The 13,677-nt window shown below is 46.9% G+C and overlaps 1 protein-coding gene across 4 annotated transcripts in view; it reads left to right on the top strand.

The window, feature by feature from the left end:
* The first annotated feature begins 930 nt into the window (after positions 1-930).
* The window catches only part of LOC135907185 (phospholipid-transporting ATPase ABCA3-like), a 279,026-nt gene continuing 266,279 nt past the window's right edge, over positions 931-13,677 (top strand). For all 4 annotated transcript variants that reach the window (XM_065438859.1, XM_065438861.1, XM_065438860.1 and 1 more), the window contains exon 1: positions 931-990. The gene's annotated coding sequence lies outside the window, so the exon portion shown is untranslated. The remainder of the gene's footprint in view (positions 991-13,677) is intronic.

Genomic DNA, 13,677 nt, shown 5'->3' with positions numbered 1-13,677 from the left:
GCGCTAGCGGCGTCCGGGCAGGATCCGGCACTCGTAGTAGCAGAACACATCCCATCCTCGTCGCCAGTTTGTTGTAGGTCCGACGGGGCGGCCGGACGAAAGGGTTACGGCATGAGGCCTTAACGGCAGGGGCCGGCAGCGCCGCAAGAAAGGAGGCGGACTGCTCTAGTTGGGGACCAGACAAAGAATGCTCTTTATCTCTGAGGAGGCAATTTACAAGAAGCACTTACAGCGTTGGGCGCTGAGTGGCGCCCTGATGTAAAAACCAAAACCGAAACCAGAAGTCACGGATACCACAATGGGGATGGTAAATTGTGTTGTTTTTTTTAATCAACAAAGGAACAAATTATTATTTTCTATGGGCGCCAGTGCGAAAGTAAATGCTTACTGTGTTCCCGAGGGGACTGTTACCAACCAAGTTCTTACCCTTTCTTTAGCTCAGCTTTGCGTTTGCTGAGGTACAAGAGTATTGTGTCACTCCATTGCGAATATTTATTAACGTTGTCCTCTCGAAACAAGAAGTGATAGAATCGCACAAGACTTCAATGTGCTTGATATAAATACTAACGACTTTTATTTCCCGCGGAACGCTTCAAGCCACGGTACCTTATGCTGGTACGAGAACGTAGAAAAACGCAGAGATTGCATGTAAATTATATCGCATCGAGATGTTCTACGAAGCTTTGTCAAGGAAAGGACGGTATCTTAGCAGTCAGCGTTATTTCCTGCCTTTTTTCACCACCGCTGCTAGAAATCTTTTTTTTCTTTTTCGGCGTCCGCCGCAACTGGTCTACATTGAATTAAAAATAGAAAGCGAAGCATAAATCAGAGCTCTTTAGGCGAAATCTATTCGATTTTTTTTTCACTGCGAATAAACAACTTGTTATAAGCGTATTGAAACATGGGCTGCGCGAGTCGAATGACATACTATAAAGAGGACGAAGAAAGAGATCCCGGTCTGCTTCTTCACCGCGTCTTCAGAAAATAGTCGTAAGTTTCCTTATTTCAAGCTTATTGAGCCTCAGCGGCACTTTCTCCATTAAGAAGCGAGGCCTCCGCAGATTTCTGTAACGTTCCATTTGCCATGCTGAAGCCGAATCTGTGTAGCATTCCTACTTGTCCAACTTCAGTGTCTGAGCGAATACCCATTAATTTATGAATTACATTGCTAGCGTATGTTAACATCGAGCGCATACAAGCGCTGATTCGATTTTGTAGTTTTATGTTTCAAAATTTTGACATTGCTTTTTTGCGCATTTTCAAGATAAACCCACCAACAGCACGCCCTTTTTATCCTCTTCACAATTCATGCAAGGGTTCATGGCAATATTCCATTTTTCAACGACGTTCATGTACGCGCATTAGCTATTGTCGCAAGGAAATTTTCGACGCTGTTTCGATGCCGCAATTGAAATAACCTGATATATTGATGCACCTGTTTTCAGTGCTGACCGAAAAAAATAATTCATTTCACATCGCTACGCCTCACTATATCTTTTGCGGTACGCTCTTATTCCCCACAGCCCTTAGACTGTTCTGAATAAGACTACGTTGTGCTTTATTCAGTGTATTATGCATAGTAGCGGCATATTTGCCTTGTCTTTTACCATCGCACCCTGTCAGAACGGTCTTTGGTTAAAATCGACTGAAGCGGCCTCTAAGAATGTGTGAACATAAATCATAATGAATGTGCTATATCGCTTGTGTGCGAGTGGTTGCTAGACGAAGGAAAGCAAATTGTGACTTGGCATTTCTTTAAGAGTTGCATCGAACGCCTGTGGTGGCTGTACCGTAAAGCTGTTCCAAACTGTTTTTAGGCGAAAGCATTATGTGACCCATTAGGCGAAAAAACGATGACGTCAGGGGCGGCATGACCGAGCAATGGTACCAAAAATGCCGAGGGCGGAAAGAGTAAATGCACGTCAAAAAAAAATTCTCGAATTGACGTTCAATTCTTCACGCTGGTTCCTGTAAAACAAGCAAATTGATAACCTTGAAAAGAAAATTTGGTACCTTTCGGTTTGGGTTGGGAATGGGAATCCGGTCCACCGGAATGCGAAACGAGCACTCTTCCCCGACACCTGTCTGCCAGTGCGCCGTATGTTTCGATTTTAGAGGAGGGAACTGCATCTGCAGCAATAAATTGCACGGATTGTTTGCGCTTTCCATGAATGTTACTCGCGACTTGAGGCTGTGCTCCGTCATTTTTCAGCGTGTTTTAATACTCTCCCTTCTTGTTATTTTCACAAGTTTTCGCGTGTTTCCATCTTGTAACCTTCGCCTGTACTTCGGGGATTGCTTTTTTTTTCATTCTTACATTTTCGTAGTATTTCGCCCCCTTTTTCCGTCACTCGTGCTGACTTTGTTTTAGCCACGTTTTATGAGTACCAGTGCGCTTTCATTGCGATAGCAATTATACGGACACTCTAGGCCATTTCTGCCGTCACTGTCGCCGTGAGGTTCGGTGTAAGTGAAAGCGCGTGAGGGTTAGCCGGCGAGCGCGGTTAAACCTCACGTGTGCGAGCGAGGAACGCGGCCCAATTCAAACCCCTTAAACGTAAAGTAGCGACACTCTCCTCCTTCGCCTTCACTCTTCCTCGCTTCTCCTGTCTTTCACGCTCTCTCGTCGACCGCGGCACCACCTACACTGCTCTAGCGTAGCAACGGCGCCAGCATGCGCTCATCGCCACTCCGTAGGCGCTTCTCGAGCAAAAATGGCGCTGATGCTCGTCGCAAGGGCCTACGTGATGCTATGAGGCCAACAGCGACACGGCGGTGGCCTCAGCCACAGCACGCGACGAGGAGGAGGCATTCTTCCAAGCGTGGCACTACTTTGCGATGTTTAAGGGGTTTTAAGCCCGATGTGTGCCTTCTCCTGTGACGCGCGAGGCACGGGGTGGTCAAGGGGGGAGGAGGAGCGTTCTTCTGTGGCGGCTGCTACGGTGCCTCGATGTCGTCATCGGCTGCCGCTCCGTGCAGAGTGCAGACAACCGCGTCGTCTACTACGGCGTTGGCCACGCGTATTGCGGGCGCCGTAGTAGATGCCTTGGTGGACGTTGTAGGGACGCGTTGCCTTCGCTCGTGCGTCTTGAAAGCGATCTGCGACGTGTCTAAAGTACGCGTTCGCGTGGGCCTCATCTTCAAAGGGATCTGCGATGTTTGCAGTGAGCGCGTAGTGCGGGTAGTTTCGTATGCGCTGTGCTTTTGACGTTTCGTTTGCGCTGTAGCGAGACGTACATGAAAGTCAACTCGCTTCCTGTGGCCGCCATTCCTCATTGCACAATTCTCACGCTGAGTTTCCGCGCTCATCGAGCGAGACGTGTTCATGTTTACCTGTGCGCGCATGACGCCGTGCTGATTATTTTGGTAAAACACGTTGACGGGCTAATTGGATTGAATCCATGATAGTATACGTAAGCGCGACTGAACAAGGACGTAGAAAGAAGCAGACACACAAAGACAGCGCTGTCTCTGTGTGTCTGTTCCGTTCTACGTCCTCATTAAGCCATACTTACACATCCTATCATTGTTAATTTAGTTAGTAAGCGATTGTTTACAAGTTTATACTGCCGATAAAACTACTGTCCTTACTTCGTACAGCTATCTGCTAATTTGCTATCGCAATCGCTGCTTCGCCTTTCGGGCAGAACTGCGAATTCTTCCGTTCCAATAGTTATTGCCTACGCTTTGGATTCTGTAAAGAGACATGTGCCATTTTTGTTAATTTTCATCTGCTCGATTCTTTTACGTAGCATAGATTGGTGCACCTTTTTAACGCGATAGCCTTAAGAGCCCCCTGTCGCAGAAAATCCGACGTCGGCGTCCCGCGTGCGGCGCTTAGCGTCGGAAGTCGTTTCAGCAAAAGGAATTTTGAACCACGCTTACCCAACCAATCTTCTTTCATAAATGTTACTCATACCTTGTCTTTCATTCTGTACAAAGTTATTCATTGAAATTTTGACATTGACAGGCAAAAAGTTTCGTGAAGAAAAAATGGACACTTATGCTTCACCTTTAAGAGTGGAACGCGATAACGTTCAAAGACCTCTTACGGCTTTCTTGCTTCTCGGCAACTGCAGCTTATGTAACCATAAAGTTTACCGGGAAACGCTAAAGCCCCAATAGACCTTTTCATCGGGCGAGGAGGAAAGGGCGCGCAGCGAACCTTTACTCCTCTCGGCGCTGCGCTGTTTGAAAGTACTGCTGCCGCGTGCTGCGGAACAATTTCGAGATGTTCTAGATCGTGCTATGTAAAACTTATGCAATGTCCGTTCATGTAAGCTCGTCAGGGAAGCCTTTCGGTGCGTCGCTAACTACAATCCACGGAAATATTTGTTAGAGGCGCGAACATTGACGCGCATTATCAGCCACGGTGTGTGTGTCTCTTGAGAACTATTTTGCCTATATCAATTTTATTTCAACGAAGAGAACCCTCGTCTCTGTATTACCAGCATGAAATGGTACATCCACTCACTATCTGATCGCCTGGCATAGGCACTAAAGCATAGGAGCGCATGCTCCTGTACGGTCAATCTAAGGCAACCACGAAACATCTGTGTGGCAGTCGCTATCAACTATTTTTGATACACCAGCATCGTTCTCATGCATTTCAAGTCAAGTAGGGATGAAATCACTGTATATACCTTTCCGCTAGCCTCCTTTATGAGGCCGATGGCGCTGCTCAACAGTGATCACTGCGATTGGGGAACAAGCATGATACATTTATAAGCTATGTGCTTCAGCATTGCCTTTTTGCCCTGTAAAGCGATAATGTCCGAGATGAATCGCATAGCTCGAAGGCGATGCCTATTTGCGAGAACAATATTTCCGAAATACGTGTGAGTGCTCCGTACAGAACGGAATGCACACAACCAAAAAAAAAATGAAAACAAAACTCTGTTATCAGCCTCGTTCTCGAAAAAAAAATAGAAAATGGTCTAACGCCGCTGTACGACCTCGCATAGTCACGCCGCACAACGTTTATGCGCTATATAGAACAAACATATCTATAATCAAGCACCTACCGCTGCTTAGGAGGCTCGCGCATTTCGTAAACGGTCGTATGCTTGACAAGTATAGTTCGCACTATAAGTTGTGCTGTTATTAAGAACCAAAACGTTTCATTCATGGGTTGAAACCTCATCCACTAAACAAAGTAGTCACGCAATGTAATCCGCAGCTAACCGTTTGATCGCTTGTCAAAGTATAACAATACAGCACCTATCGTAGCAGAACGGTACCCACGCTGTTACGATCGTCGCGTATGTTTCATTGCTCCCAAACGGCAGCTTTGAAGTAAAGGATAACACTGCGATAAGGTAACATTAGTGAATGAAACTTTCCGAAATACACACTTGATCTCTGAGGCTGATCGTATGCTTAAACACGCACGCACACATCGCGCTGCGTGCACCATCCACCTGAACGCCAGCAGAAGATCCGGCCATACCAACTTAAACCCATTCAGTACGTCTCACAGAACAGTTCTCCACGTAGAAGATGCCACGTCATACTATATAGACCACACGAGTGCGAAAGCAAACACCAGAAACTATCGCAGAACGCATACCTGCCATGCAAGACGGAGCGCTTGCCCAAGCCAGCGTGCCGACTGCCCATAGATGGCGCCACTGCGTAGCAATATGGTGGCGTCCAAGAAAAAAACTATCTATGGGGAACCAGCGCTGGATAGGCGGCGCGTCGAAAAGAGTGCGTTGCACGCCGCCCTGGCAACGAAACGCGGCATATTGCAGCCACACAACCAGACGACACACACACACACGCAGCCGTATTATAGTTCGTATGTTTCCGTTTTCGCGCCGCTTCAAGTGGAGTTTTTGTAAAGAAGCTAGCGCCATCAAGTGAAGAAATGACGAAAAAAGCTTTTTAAGCTTTATAAGCTAGCGCCATCAAGTGAAGAAATGACGAAAAAAGCTTTTTAAGCTTTATATATTTTTCACAGTGCGTCGCGGCGAGCACGTGTGTTTCTTTAACGGTTGCATCGTATATCGATGCCATGCTTGCGTGGCTGCCTGCCTCGCAAATCTAGCAGTTACGGCTCCGGTCGTGCTGCGCTATGGTTTCGTAAGTATTAGTTGGCCTGAAGATATTCCATATTCCTGTGGCTAGACATAAAAAATTCTGATGTTACTTCGCCACAGCAGTCCATGGAGAAGAAAGCTTTATCGCATCAGCTGACTCGCGCAAGCAAATGTTTGAGTGCTCCGCTGCTTGATCCCTAACAATCCTGGCTACATTTAGCACTAATTACATAAATTTGCCGGATGCATCTCAGCGCCGAGTCCTCATCCGCATGCGCATTTTTATAAACACTTAGGTGGCTTAGTCGCGCGTGCGCCAGCACTATGCGCGTACAACTCGTATTACAAGGCAGCTTCCCTCCCACATAATTCTTGGCAATGAATGGATAATTTTTACCTTTCGTATCGTTCACTTGGTGCGGTGGCGTTGGATTGGGGCTTGGCGGTGGCATTGCGAAGGAAAAATGGTACATATGCCGGATGGTGCATGCTATTGCTCATTTTGTTTCCGACGAAATACCGACTGCAGATTCTGCTGTTTGGTACTGTGTGTCATGGCTGACCGTCTTCACTATCGAATAAACCAAGGATACACGCGAAATTTGATTTAGAAACCAGCCCGACACCGCTTGACAGAGCGACAAGATGGGAGCTTACTCCGTCCGCCTGACTGCTTGCATCCAACGCCGTCTCCGTTCTTCTTCGTAGGGTTTAGATGGAAAGACGCAGAAGGATACATCCTCCCTCATCCCGACTTAGTTGTGGCACTTGTATACGCAACAGTATCGTCGGCGCCCTTTTGTTTTCCTTCGACTTTAAGGGCACGCAACGCAATTTTCGTCCACAGGGGAGGCTGCATTGTGCACGTTCTGACCGCCAGGGCGACGCTGCAGGCGCCGTGAGAACTCCAGCGCTGGTTCCCTTCGGAAAAGTACCGCCATTCCCTCTCTCCACCGCCGTCTCCTCTCCTAAGCTGCTGGTCTTTTTTGTTTACTTTTTGCTTGCGAAAGCAAGTCGATGGTGGCGCCCCTTCGAAAGTCCCTGTTGGAGCTGTCAGGCCGGGCGCGTGCCGCCGCTGCTGCTCAGTCCGTCCGTGGCTGTGTTCCCACATCTGGCTGCGTGGAATGCTTCGCCCTTAACTTCTGCAGAGTCTCCCTTGAGTTGTGGTGCGGAATCAGCCGGTTCGTGCAGACTCTTTTCTGTAGCGTAATATGACGTTGGAAGACTTCTGGCAAGCCATCTAAGATTCGGAGCGTCCCTCAAACAGCCTCTCATTTGTGAAAGCGTCCATTCTCGTCGTTTCGAGCACAGCGTTTCCTTGTATATGGCGCGAATATCGCTCAATGCAGTATTTATTCACAAGCAGTTCTACGTAAAGATGTGGGGTTACTCCATGCTGGTTATTACGGCGGCAACAAATATTTTCATGGCGGCTGTTGTGGTAAGCCGTGTCACATCAGTGTTTGCGGCTACTCGAGTTACTGACTGCGACGGACTGGAAAAAAAAATATAGTGGCATGGTGGCACTAATTTGCACTTTCCACCATCGATACATTTCCCTGTCTCTGGAAGTAAAGTGAGAATGTACAATTATTTAACCTCTCTTTCGCCTTCCACGGAACGACGCATGCACGCAGTTTTCGGATGTGCGGCGAAGCTCGCACTCGTGTCGTGAGGCTGCGAGAACCTGCATGGGCCTTTCCACGAATATTGATGATCGTGGTAGTCGATATGCATGGAAAGTATTAGCTGCAAAACGGCCTAGCTGTTGTGCCATGAAAGTAGAGACGCACGACTACCTGTGAGCTTTCCTTGGACGGATACGGCCAGAAATATCGCTCGTTCAATGGCCAATCGGGTTATGGCTGCGGACAGCCAAGTTAATGCTTTAAATTTGTAACGGAAGCCAGTTTTCCGAAGAGAGATCATTTCAATGGGAAAGCAAAGGTCCAGCACAAAAAAATAGAAAGTACATGTGCACATACCTATGCTTGCCCTAATGGCAGGGGTCCCTATCACGTTTTAGCAATGCATATACATGAAATTGTTATAACAGTCCTTGTAAGTTGCATGCATGACGCTTAACCTTCAAGTGATGCTCATCAAATTAAGCCTATAAAAGCTTTTTTATCCCCGAAAGAATGTTGCAGAAAAAGCTGCAAAAAATTGTCTCCCAGAACCCCAACCATCCACACGCTCATTCTGTTTGAGTGCTGTGTTTCGAACAAACATTCCGCCCGATGCTATGGCTGCAAAGTGATAAGAAAGATCCCACTCAACGAGCATGCCTTTCTATGACGTATTTTATTTCCATACTTTTATTACCAGTAGCTTACAGGAGTTGGGTGCCGCTCAAGGGTACAACAAAAACATGTGGGCCTTTGTGGAGAAAAAACTGGCAGTGAACGGGAAAGAACAGCATGATCAAATACAGACTGCAGAATGAGTAAATGATATTGCCTACACTAAGCCACTGATGCTGAAGTTTGCTCGCTAGAGGTATGCAATCTCGTACCTGCGCACGTGAATAAAGCAGTTACGTAAGAATGCTGCTACAGGCTGACACAGTGCAAGTAGCCTCGTAAATACAATGTACATGTTCTTGTAATGATAATTCCCACGTCCATAAATGTGTTATTTACTCAACATAACCTTTCCCAAGTGCACCCTTGCCATGACGCTCAAGTACGTTAGGCACTTGATGAGTGGAAAAAAATATTCCTTTGCACAACGGTAACATTTTCAAACATGTTAGCTTATACGTGGAGCTGGTGGCTTCTGCGGTCGGGGTTGCCTACTATGGCTGAATATGGACGGTGTCGAATTGTTCTTAAACTTTTTATTCCCAACTTTTTTAATCTTAGTTGCTCAAATTGATTTTCTTCAAAATGATCCTGGACTTAAACAAAGCAAATCAGATTGACATATCACTACATCGAAACACCACAAACGTCAAAAAACAGTTTATTAAAATTCTATGCGGAAGCACAGACATCGAATGAAGCATAGTTGCGCTTCTGTGAAAATGTACTCCCCCAATCTACTACACATCAAACAGGCACCGTGCCGCAATTACCGCGGCTATTTGAGAGTTATGCGCTAACCGCATGAGGCGATAATCCGCGGCTTCACACGGCGCGATCACCTGAAAGCCGCTGAACCTCTGTCGCTCATAGCCCCGTTCAGGTTTCGAGTTCGCAGAAAATTGTATCCATCGCCCAAAAGTGCTTCGCCAAATTTGACAATATCAAGAAGGCGTTGTGGGTACATACACGACTTTCGACGTAATTATCTGAACTAATATAGCGCGCTTTCAGAGAAGAAGCTGCCGACTCTCGCTCCGTTTTCAGCCATCCATCTGAAAAGTATATTATGAAAACGTGGTAGGATCTGTGCAACAGCAATGAGTGCTGCAGTTTACGCCCCTCACTTATTACATACTTGCGCACCTCATAAATGTAGTTAGGTGCATCAGTACAATGTTCTGGCCCATGCCTAATTGTTTGATAACGCGAGGTGAAAGAACGCTGCACCGCCATAATCGAGCAGCTATAGAAATCGTCATTGCCGTTCTGTGCACGTACCTTTTTCTCCGCCCTTGTTTCTCGCGCTGCCCCGTTATGCGCTCAAGAATGCACCACCTAGCCCAAACAAAAGCGTTTCTGCGGCAGCCTTAACTGCACCCAGTCCCGTCCCTTCGGGCGCAAGCGGCAGCGGCAGGTGATGGCGTCGTCATCATGCGACCTGTCGCGAGGCAACACCGCCTCATATGCTTACCACTTCCTAGCCGCAAAACTAAGTGGCTGGAGTGAGCGACTCCCTTGTTGGCTGACAAATGACACGAAATTTTGGGTGAGATTGAGTCGGAAGCGGAGAGTTTATGCAGCGCGGCAAAGCGCAACACAGCGGAGAGCAGCCGCTCACAAAGGCGCAACGACCCTGTAGGCTCGAAATTGGCTCGACCTATCCTGTGGAGCCAGACTTTCCGACAAGCTCGTTCTCTTTCCCGCTCGCTATTGTAAACAGCCTTTTCCCTTGGTTGTCATGGTTATGACACCCGAACGGGCAGGAACAATGCATTGCGATACCATGAGTGAGACGGAGGCAGACCGGCACTTCGCACGCATATCTATGCGCATGCGGCGAGCAGAGAGGGACTTTCAAATGGCGCTGAGGCGGAAAAACCAAAATAAAAGCATGGAAAGCACCCACGCTATCAACTGACAGCAACTGTCGAATTGCAGATACGAGACAGAGAGAGAGACAGAGAAGTTGCATAGTTTAAGAGATCGCGGTACTATTCCGAAGGTAGACTTTAGGAAATGCAAGCTGCGAATGATATGCACGACGGTGAACTTTCTGGCAGAAACGTGGCCCCTTGCGTGTGTCGATCTGCTGTTATGGTTTCGCGCTTTTAATATTTCCGTCGGAGAAGAGCTAACATAATGGACATGCACTGTCTGTGTTTTTTTTTCATTACATTTGTTTTTGGGCTGCCATTCTCAAAATTCTGTGGAATAAATTTGCAAAGATTGAAAGACAGGGTGTAGGCAACTTTGGTGGTAAAGAAGTGGTTAAGTGTCCGTGGTTCGTAAGTCCGAGCTGCAGCGGTGGCGTAGAGGTAGAACACCCGCCTCGCGTGCAAGAGGTCCGTGGTGCCGGACCTCTCGGTGCCGGCAATTCCACCGGTGCCGGCAATCCCGGTGCCGGCAATTTTCCACCGGATTAAAAAAAAATCCGCGTGTTGATAAAATTGCATAAACAGGCCTGGAGTGTGGCCTGATCCCGGTGACCAGAACCGGTATCGCACTCCTTCACCAGAGCAGGATTGGCCACCCTGGTGCAGTACTTGGCCACAACCTCCTATATGAACAACACAAAAATGTTGTGAAGCTTAATAAGAGGTACAAAATGAAAATTGTGCAGGTATACGCCCCTACATCCAGTCATGATGACCAGGAAGTCGAAAGCTTCTATGAAGACGTGGAATCGGCGATGGGTAGAGTGAAAACTAAATACACTATACTAAAGGGTGACTTTAATGCCAAGGTAGGCAAAAAGCAGGCTGGAGACAAGGCAGTGGGGGAGGGGAGTATGGCATAGGCACTAGGAAAATCAGGGGGGAGTTGTTAGTAGAGTTTGCGGAACAGAATAATATGAGGATAATGAATACCTTCTTCCGCAAGCGGGATAGCCGAAAGTGGACGTGGAGGGGCCCGAACGGCGAGACTAGAAATGAAATAGACCTCATACTCTGCGCTAACCCTGGCATCATAAAAGATGTGGACGTGCTCGGCAAGGTGCGCTGCAGTGACCACAGGATGGTAAGAACTCGAATTAGCCTAGACCTGAGAAGGGAACGGAAGAAACTGGTACATAAGAAGCCGATCAATGAGTTAGCGGTAAGAGGGAAAATAGAACAATTCCAGATCAAGCTACAGAACAGGTATTCGGCTTTAACTCAGGAAGAGGACCTTAGTGTTGAAGCAATGAACGACAATCTTGTGGACATCATTAGGGATTGTGCAATGGAAGTCGGTGGTAACTTCATTAGGCAGGATACCAGTAAACTATCGCAGGAGACGAAAGATATGATCAAGAAACGCCAATGTATGAAAGCCTCTAACCCTACAGCTAGAATAGAACTGGCAGAACTTTCGAAGTTAATCAACAAGCGTAAGACAGCTGACATAAGGAAGTATAATATGGATAGAATGGAACATGCTCTCGGGAACGGAGGAAGCCTAAAAACAGTGAAGAAGAAACTAGGAATTGGCAAGAATCGGATGTATGCGTTAAAAGACAAAGCCGGCAATATTATTACTAATATGGATGAGATAGTGCAAGTGGCTGAGGAGTTCTATAGAGATTTATACAGTACCAGTGCCACCCACGACGATAATGGAAGAGAAAGTAGTCTAGAGGAATTCGAAATCCCACAGGTAACGCCGGAAGAAGTAAAGAAAGCCTTGGGAGATATACAATGGGGGAAGGCAGCTGGGGAGGATCAGGTAACAGCAGATTTGTTGAAGGATGTTGGGCAGATTGTTCTAGAGAAACTGGCCACCCTGTATACGCAATGCCTCATAACGTCGAGCGTACCGGAATCTTGGAAAAACGCTAACATAATCCTAACCCATAAGAAAGAGGGACGCCAAAGACTTGAAAAATTATAGACCAATCAGCTTACTGTCCGTTGCCTACAAACTATTTACTAAGGTAATCGCAAACAGTATCAGGAACACCTTAGACTTCTGTCAAGCAAAGGACCAGGCAGGATTCCGTAAAGGCTACTCAACAATAGATCATATTCACAGTATCAATCAGGTGATATAAAAATGTGCGGAACATAACCAACCCTTATATATAGCTTTCATTGATTACGAGAAAGCATTTGATTCTGTCGAAACCTCAGCAGTCATGGAGGCATTACGGAATCAGTGTGTAGACGAGCCATATGTAAAAATACTGAAAAATATCTATAGCGGCTCCACAGCCACCGTAGTCCTCCATAAAGAAAGCAACAAAATCCCAATAAAGAAAGGCGTCAGGCAGGGAGATACGATCTCTCCAATGCTATTCACAGCGTGTTTACAGGAGGTATTCAGAGACCTGGATTGGGAAGAAATTGGGATAAAAGTTAATGGAGAATACCCTAGTAACTTGCGATTCGCTGATGATATTGCCTTGCTTAGTAACTCAGGGGACCAACTGCAATGCATGCTCACTGACCTGGAGAGGCAAAGCAGAAGAGTGGGTCTAAAAATTAATCTGCAGAAAACTAAAGTAATGTTTAACAGTCTCGGAAGAGAACAGCCGTTTACAATAGGCAGCGAGGCACTGGAAGTCGTAGGGAATACATCTACTTAGGTCAGGTAGTGACTGCGGATCCGGATCATGAGACAGAAATAATCAGAAGAATAAGGATGGGCTGCGGTGCGTTTGGCAGGCATTCTCAGATCATGAACAGCAGGTTGCCATTATCCCTCAAGAGAAAAGTGTATAATAGCTGTGTCTTACCAGTACTCACCTATGGGGCAGAAATCTGGAGGCTTACGAAAAGGGTTCTACTCAAATTGAGGACGACGCAACGAGCTATGGAAAGAAGAATGATAGGTGTAACGTTAAGGGATAAGAAAAGAGCAGATTGGGTGAGGGAACAAACGCGAGTTAATGACATCTTAGTTGAAATCAAGAAAAAGAAATGGGCATGGGCAGGACATGTAATGAGGAGGGAAGATAACCGATGGTCATTAAGGGTTACGGACTGGATTCCAAGGGAAGGGAAGCGTAGCAGGGGACGGCAGAAAGTTAGGTGGGCGGATGAGATTAAGAAGTTTGCAGGGACGGCATGGCCACAATTAGTACATGACCGGGGTTGTTGGAGAAATATGGGAGAGGCCTTTGCCCTGCAGTGGGCGTAACCAGGCTGATGATGATGATGGTTCGTAATTTGGTTAGAAATTCTTTTTGTCGAAGCTACGCCCTACGCTGACGCTGGACGCCAACGCCCGTGGCGCATTTTCTGCGACACGGGTTCCTCAACGAAACCGCGTTCGGAAAACCACAGCGCATACATTTTATGCTACATCTGAGATTTAAATATTGACCATGCGAAACAATACCAGGAGATCGA

This window comes from Dermacentor albipictus, chromosome 9 (assembly GCF_038994185.2).
Source record: "Dermacentor albipictus isolate Rhodes 1998 colony chromosome 9, USDA_Dalb.pri_finalv2, whole genome shotgun sequence".
In the NCBI taxonomy this organism is placed as follows: domain Eukaryota; kingdom Metazoa; phylum Arthropoda; class Arachnida; order Ixodida; family Ixodidae; genus Dermacentor; species Dermacentor albipictus.
Note: the sequence above shows the minus strand (reverse complement) of the source record. Positions and strands in the feature narration are given on the sequence as shown.